Here is a 9,058-nt window from a genome sequence, read left to right on the forward strand (position 1 = left end):
CGTTAAATTTCACAAACTGGCAATTAAAAGCTAACTTTAGGTTGCTATGAGATATAAAAACAGTTGCTATGATATGGAAAAACAGATGCTATATAACATTGAAAAATCTCGTGTTGCTAAAAGATTGCGTTACTTGCTCACAAAGTTCTTGAGTAGGTATCTGTTTCTGTGGGGACACGCACTTGCTAGTTCGTTTCGCTTGTTCAAAGTACACAAACTCTTCTTACAGATGATCACGAATTTTTCAAAAAGACATAAATTACATTTGTTAGTAATGTTGCTATAAGGTCTGCACTGCTTAATGATTCTCCACTTGATGGTAAAAGGTTTGTTGTTGTCTTTGAGTGTCCAAATATGTTTAGATAGCTCAGTTTCGTTTCTCTTGTTTTGGTGTCGAAAGGATGCTGTGTGATTCCTGTAGCGCTCTTTAAAATTTGTGGCGAGGCCCACGTATGATTCTGATGACGTTTGTGTTGTGATTGTGGCTTGGTAAACTACATTTTGTGTGGGGCATTTTCCGTCCAGCGGGCATTGATCTTTTTTTCTGCAGTTGCATTCTTTGGCGTTTGTTTGTGTTTGCGACTGGTGGTAATCTGATAGTAGTGCTTTGTTGTGTGACGAGATGATACTCTTCATGTTAGGCATGCAGGAGTAGCTGAGCTTCAGCTGAGCTTCAGTGTGTGCTTGTTGAAGATCTTGTGTAGATCTTCAACAAGCACACACTGAAGCTCAGCTACTCCTGCATGCCTAACATGAAGAGTATCATCTCGTCACACAACAAAGCACTACTATCAGATTACCACCAGTCGCAAACACAAACAAACGCCAAAGAATGCAACTGCAGAAAAAAGGATCAATGCCCGCTGGACGGAAAATGCCTCACACAAAATGTAGTTTACCAAGCCACAATCACAACACAAACGTCATCAGAATCATACGTGGGCCTCGCCACAAATTTTAAAAGAGCGCTACAGGAATCACACAGCATCCTTTCGACACCAAAACAAGAGAAACGAAACTGAGCTATCTAAACATATTTGGACACTCAAAGACAACAACAAACCTTTTACCATCAAGTGGAGAATCATTAAGCAGTGCAGACCTTATAGCAACATTACTAACAAATATAATTTATGTCTTTTTGAAAAATTCGTGATCATCTGTAAGAAGAGTTTGTGTACTTTGAACAAGCGAAACGAACTAGCAAGTGCCTGCCCCCACAGAAACAGATACCTACTCAAGAACTTTGTGAGCAAGTAACGCAATCTTTTAGCAACACGAGATTTTTCAATGTTATATAGCATCTGTTTTTCCATATCATAGCAACTGTTTTTATATCTCATAGCAACCTAAAGTTAGCTTTTAATTGCCAGTTTGTGAAATTTAACGGTCATTCGTTGATATTGCCTGATGAGTGTGGTCATCCTTTGACCATACGAAACAGCGTTGTCGCAATAAACGATGAATTGAAGTCTTGCTACCATTGTTTATTATATATATATATATATATATATATATATACACTGTATATGAGAGAACCCCTAACCCTGTTCACCCCAAGTAATCATATTTTAAAGTGAATAAATGTTTGAAAGAAAATTCGCCCTGAGTGGGATTTGAACCCACGTCCCCCCGCATACTAGTCGGGTGTGATATCCACTACACCATCAGGACAACCATGCTGGCAACACGGCAATCGAAGATGTGATTTACGTGGCATGGAACGTGGTCTCCCGGGAAATTTTCTTTCAAGGTGACAAGGTAGGGGAAGCCTATAACTCCGTTTTGAAATCCAACTCTCTCTCTCTATATATATATATATATATATATATATATATATATATATATATACATATATATATATATATACATATATATACATATATATATATATATATATATATATACATATATATAAATCGTTACCAGAACTCTCAGGCCAACAAAGGTGTCACAGCGTCAGGAGGATCAGTAAAGATTCCCAGTCCAAACCTCGCAGCATAAACGAACGTAGGAAGTTAAAAAATTGTGAGGACCGACAACTTCTGACTTAAAAAAGATTTTAAAATTTAATAAAAAAACGTTTCGGTTAGAGACCTTCTTCAGTTATTACAACTTTTGAATAAAAACGAGCTTTAAATAAGATGAAGGTGCTAGTGATTACGTAATTACAAGTGACAATTAATAAAAGTACAAAATCACGTGAAAGAGCAAAACGTGGTGTTAATTAACAAAGAACAAAGAACAAGATCAACAAAGCGCAAAAATATTGAATAAGTCAAAAACAAACTATTATGAAAATAATCGGCAGAGTCTGAGAGATAAAAGCTAAAAACTAAAAGACCAAACTGGCTAAAACAAATAAAATAACCCAAGAGGCAACGCGGCAAGCATTGGAAAAAGTAAAACCCTCCCCTGCATATAACTGAAAACATCAACTGTAACAAAATCCCAAAACGAGGCCTTTGGAGGCTGAAAGAGCAAATTAGCAACAAAATCCCTGGAGGGGCCCTTAAATAATATTAATCATAATAAGATCCCTTGACAGGGCCTTTGAGTCTAATCAACACCTAAAAGGCTGACAAAATCCAAGAAAAGAGCCTTTGAACGATCAATCAATAACGTACAATATAGGAGAGGATTTAATTAATTATAACAAATTCTATTTTTTGAATGAAATTCCTTTCTTTTATTTAAGCCATAGGGTGCCAGAGAGAACATTTGAGCACTCCAATAGGCTTGTTTTGTAATTAGAAGCCTATCGATCTCCTCAGAGTTGTTTGGGGTCTGTACCTGATCAATACATTGGAACGAAAAGTCATCTAGAGTGTGTGGGATTTTGTTCAAATGTATTGCTACTTCACAAGTTGTTTTGTTTGTGAGCATAGCAGACTTATGAGTACGAAACCTAAATCTAAAATCGTTAGTGGTAGATCCCACGTATTGCAAGCGACATTTCTTGCAAGAAACCAAATAAATTACATTTTTTGAATCACAAGAAAGCCTGGAATGAATGGTGTATTTTTTGCCCGTCTGAAAACTAAGAAATGATTTGGATTCAACAAAGAAATTTCGACACAGGTCGCATCTATTCCTATCACATTTGAAGCAACCATTGTTTTGATGAATTATTTGTCCCTCTTCGACAATTTTGAAACAAGATGGTACTAATAATTCTTTGAGATTTTTTGATCGACGAAAAGATGGTATGATAGAACTTCGAGGGAAAAGTTCTTTCAATTTGGGGTTTGATTGTAGAATGGACAAATGTTTTCTGATTATGTTGCCTACGTCGGGTAGATTTGGATTAAATGTAATCACAAAGGAAAATAATTTCTTCGTTTCCTTTCCACGAGTCTTTAGTAGATCATTTCTAGGAATGGCGGATGCTTTGGAGAATTGATCAGAAACTAATTTAGAGGGATAACCCTGGTTAACAAGGTACACACTCTGGATGACTTTTCGTTCCAATGTATTGATCAGGTACAGACCCCAAACAACTCTGAGGAGATCGATAGGCTTCTAATTACAAAAGAAGCTTATTGGAGTGCTCAAATGTTCTCTCTGGCACCCTATGGCTTAAATATTCGAAAAATAGAATTTGTTATAATTAATTCAATCCTCTCCTATATTGTACGTTATTGATTGATCGTTCAGAGGCCCTTTTCTTGGATTTTGTCAGCCTTTTAGGTGTTGATTAGACTCAAAGGCCCTGTCAAGGGATCTTATTATGATTAATATTATTTAAGGGCCCCTCCAGGGATTTTACTTTTTCCAATGCTTGCCGCGTTGCCTCTTGGGTTATTTTATTTGTTTTAGCCAGTTTGGTCTTTTAGTTTTTAGCTTTTATCTCTCAGACTCTGCCGATTATTTTCATAATAGTTTGTTTTTGACTTATTCAATATTTTTGCGCTTTGTTGATCTTGTTCTTTGTTCTTTGTTAATTAACACCACGTTTTGCTCTTTCACGTGATTTTGTACTTTTATTAATTGTCACTTGTAATTACGTAATCACTAGCACCTTCATCTTATTTAAAGCTCGTTTTTATTCAAAAGTTGTAATGACTGAAGAAGGTCTCTGACCGAAACGTTTTTTATTAAATTTTTAAATCTTTTTTAAGTCAGAAGTTGTCGGTCCTCACAATTTTTTAACTTCCTACGTTCGTTTATGCTGCGAGGTTTGGACTGGGAATCTTTACTGATCCTCCTGACGCTGTGACACCTTTATTGGCCTGAGAGTTCTGGTAACGATTTTTACTAATATATATATATATATATATATATATATATATATATATATATATATACATATATATATATGCATATATATGTCTATATGTATGTATGTGTGTATGTATGTATGTAAATATATATATGGGGGTGCCCCGAACATTTTGTAGGGTACTCAGACAAGGAGCTTAATGCTCGATAAGTCAGCTTCAGTTCCAAAAGCGCTACCAGGCTTAAGTCGATAATATATATATATATATATGTAACAGTAAAAACTCAAGAGCTAGGTTATATGGTCATTTAATCCATGGGAGGAGAGATCTGCAAACAACCTTTTCGATGTCACCATGGTGTCCTTCGACGGGGCAGAAACATGTGAATTGGTTGATTGCTACCTTTTGTCCCTCCTTACAAAGAAGTATGGCCAAAACATCGGCTTATACCGCGACGATGGATTGGCAGCCCTCAAGGGGAATCCACAGGAAGTGGAGAGGATTAAAAAGGGCATGTGCAAGGTTTTCCGTGACCACGACTTAAAGATCACAGTCGAAGCAAATACCAACAAGGTCAATTTCCTAGACGTCACGCTTGACCTCCAAAGTGGAAAGCACTATCCTTACACAATTTTTAACCGTTACACACTCAAATTAAGCTACAGCTGCATGGGTAACATCAAAACAATCATATCTAACCATAACAAAGCTGAAATTGACAAAGCGACACGTACTAATGACCAAGCGAAAAATTACAACTGCCGGAAATCTACCACGTGTCCCATGGATGGACATTGTAGCATGGAAAGCGTAATCTACCAGGCCGAAGTCATCACACCAACCACGAAAGAGACATACATTGGATTCTGTGACACTACATTCAAATTAAGATATCGTAATCATGTATGTTCTTTCCGAAATGAGCGGTACAAACACGCTACTGAACTAAGTAAATACATATGGAGCCTGAAAGATCAGAACACTAAGTACGACATCAAGTGGCGCATAGTTAAACAGGCTAGGTCTTATTCGAATGTTACCAAGTGATGTAATTTGTGTTTGTGGCAGAAATTTTTCATCTTATGTAAACCGGAAATGTCAACTCTGAACAGCAGAAATGAGCTTACATCGTGTTGCAGACATGCTAGGAAATTCTTGCTGAAAAATGTTATCATATAATTAGCGATTAAGATCCCGCGTGACGCGACGCGTGACACGCAACACAGCTAGTATGTAATTGTCTTGTTCCGTATTTTCAAATATCTTTGATTGTAACCGTTTTTTCCGGCAGCCGCCTGATGATTGCCTCGCATGAGGCATGAAACTCTGAGTAGCGATTAAATGACCATATAACCTAGCTCTTGAGTTTTTACTGTTATTCCCGCTCTAGTTCAGCTATTGAGCACTTTGTAGTAGATGAGAATTTCACTCCATTTTTTGGTTATATCTATATATATCTATATCTATATCTATATCTATATCTATATCTATATCTATATCTATATCTATATCTATATCTATATCTATCTATATCTATATATGTATATATCTATATATATACGATGAATTGAAGTCTTGCTACCATTGTTTAGTATCTACACTGCTCCTCTCAGAGTCGAGCACGCTATAAATTGATTCTGTTCAAGTTCAAGAAGTATATATATATATATATTTGCAGAGTTGGATTATTTGGACGAAGACATTTATTGTCACTCAGAGTTTCATGCTCCTTGATGATTGCTTCGCAAGGGGCATGAAACTCTGAGTAGCAATAAATGTCTTCGACCAAATAATCCAACTCTGCAAATGTACACATCGCTCTAGTTTAGCTATTGAGCACTTTAGTAGCTGATGAAATCTTCAATTGCTGGTTTTCAGTGTCACGCAATTCAAAATCGATCAAAATAAAAATCAAAACCGGTTAATAGATAAAGTCCAGAATCTGGAAAACGAAAGAACGTAAATATGCAAAGACTCTCGCCAAAATTCTGGTCACAGCAATTTTTCTTATGCGAGATATGCGGAGAAATTTTTTACCCAAATTTATAGAGATTTGTATGGAGACGCCATACTGGTGCCCATCCATATGGGCACCAACATGGCGGCCGGAAACCAACAGAAACATCTATCACTGAGTTTTGCTACAAAAGCGTGGATTTATCCCTCAAGGAACTCTTAAACATTAAAATAATACTTTTTCTAAGACATGAACTGTTCAGATAGCCAAGTTCCCCGAAATAAGTCACTTTCTTAACCATCATGACAGCTCTCTAGGCCGTCATGTGAATGCCGCGTCACGCAAAAGCTTGGAAATTCAAGCGTAGTGAATCACAAAACCAAGAACCCATTCGGAGCGAAAATTTGTATGAACATTAGTTTTCAGCTGCTCTTATACATCATTTAAGTAAAATCTCACGAAGATCAATAGTTTTGTAGTTCGAATTTTAGTGACGTCATGTGAAAACCAGCTATTCATTATATTATTACATTATATATATATATATATATATATATATATATATATATATATAGGCAATTGTGGAAAACGAGGACGGACAACTTCGAGCGAAAAAAATATATATATACAATAAAAAATCTAAGAAATCTAAAAAAAGGTTTAAAAATTTAATACAAATAAACGTTTCGGTCAAAGACCTTCATCAGTTGCAGTGCAAGTGAATAATAAATTACAATAACCTTAAATAAGTTTACAGTATAAAAAATGACATCATATTACAAAGATGATTACATAACAGGGCGTGGTAACACATGAAAACGAAAAAATTAACCAATGATAAACAATCGGTGATTACTAAGCGAGATACTATGACAATGCGGTACAAAACTCAAAAGACACAAACCAAATAAGAATAAATAATCGAATATAATACAAATAAGATTAATATCAAAAAAGTAACGCGATTCGTCGAGTCAGCCGAAAGTGTGAAGGGACCCGCGTGTAAAATATTCAATGTTCAAAAAAGGCGGTCCCAAAATCCCCAAACAAAGCCCTTGAAACTATGCCGCGGCAAGGCACAACAGGCGCCCTAAACAGGGCCCTTAAACAACAATAATGTAATAAATTCCCCGATGGGGGCCCCTGAGAAAACCTAGCGCTAACAAAGCTAACAAGATCCAAGGTCAGGGCCTTTGAACACCTGAACTAAGATAATCGCCAAATTTGCAAGTTATTTTTGCGCTAATTGTAGTTTATTCTTTTTTTCGAGTGGAATTCCTGACGTTTGTTCAAGCCAAAAGGTGCCAGAGAGAACAACTGTGCACTCCAATATGCCTCTTTAGTGATTAAAAGCTTTTCGATGTTACTTGTATTGTTTGCATTTATCTGCACTTGATCAATACACTGGAAAGAAAAGTCGTTTAAGTCGTGCGGTGTTCTGTTGAAATGCACCGCTACCTCACAAGTCTTTTTCTTGGTCAGCATAGCAGACTTGTGGTTGCGAAATCTAACTCTAAAATCTGTTGTTGTAGAGCCAATGTATTGTAAGTTACATTTCTTACACGAAGCCAAATAAATGATATTTTTTGAATCACAGGAAAGTTTCAATCGTATCTTATAGCTCTTGCCTGTTTGAAAACTTTGGAAAGAATTTGATTCAACAAAGTAGTTGCGACAGAGATCACATCTTGTTCTTTTGCATTTAAAGCAACCCTTAACCTCAACAACCTCTTCAACCTCAGTGTTAGAGCCATAACGAGATGGCGCTAACAACTCCTTAAGGTTTTTAGATCTTCGAAAAGAGGCTATGATGGAATTTGGCGGAAAAAATTCTTTTAATTTGGGGTTGGATTCCAAAATACCTAGGTGTTTTCTGATGATGCGACCAACATCAGGTAAATTTGGATTAAATGTTGTTACAAATGGAAACAATTTCTTCTCAGCTTTGGCACGAGTTCTAAGTAAGTCAGTTCTAGATGTAGTTAAGGCTTTAGAAAATTGATCTTCCACTAGTTTTGTGGGATAACCCTGATTGACTAGATAACCCTTGTATTCAGTTGTTCTCTCGGCAAGAAATACTTGTTCAGAGCAGTTTCTCTGTAACCTAGTTGCTATGCCATAAGGGATAGCCTTGAAAACGTGTTTGGGGTGAGCACTTGATGGTGGAAGATACAAGTGGCTATCAGTTGGCTTTGAATAAACGTCTGTCTGGAAGAAGAAGCAGTAGAAATTTGTTTGAAGAGCAATCACTCGGTTTTTAAGGAAAACTTTTTCCTACAAATTCATGGCACAGCCATGGGCCCAAAGAACGCCTGTAGTTACGCGGATCTTGCCATGGGGGAAATAGATTATCAAGCTAAATTTTCTGGCCCCATAAAGCCGACTTTATGGTGGCGATACCGTGATGATGTTTTTGATCTCTGGCAACAAGGCCTTCCTGCACTGCATGAGTTTACTGACTTTATAAATTCCCTATATCCTACCATTAAATTTGAATTAGTTTTTTCTGAACGCGAGCTTCACGTGCTAGATTTAACTTTACATCTCATCGGGGGTTTCATCCAGACAGACGTTTATTCAAAGCCAACTGATAGCCACTTGTATCTTCCACCATCAAGTGCTCACCCCAAACACGTTTTCAAGGCTATCCCTTATGGCATAGCAACTAGGTTACAGAGAAACTGCTCTGAACAAGTATTTCTTGCCGAGAGAACAACTGAATACAAGGGTTATCTAGTCAATCAGGGTTATCCCACAAAACTAGTGGAAGATCAATTTTCTAAAGCCTTAACTACATCTAGAACTGACTTACTTAGAACTCGTGCCAAAGCTGAGAAGAAATTGTTTCCATTTGTAACAACATTTAATCCAAATTTAC

This window comes from Orbicella faveolata, unplaced genomic scaffold, assembly GCF_042242905.1.
Source record: "Orbicella faveolata isolate gen_17 unplaced genomic scaffold, um_ofav_v1 contig_5, whole genome shotgun sequence".
Lineage (NCBI taxonomy): Eukaryota > Metazoa > Cnidaria > Anthozoa > Scleractinia > Merulinidae > Orbicella > Orbicella faveolata.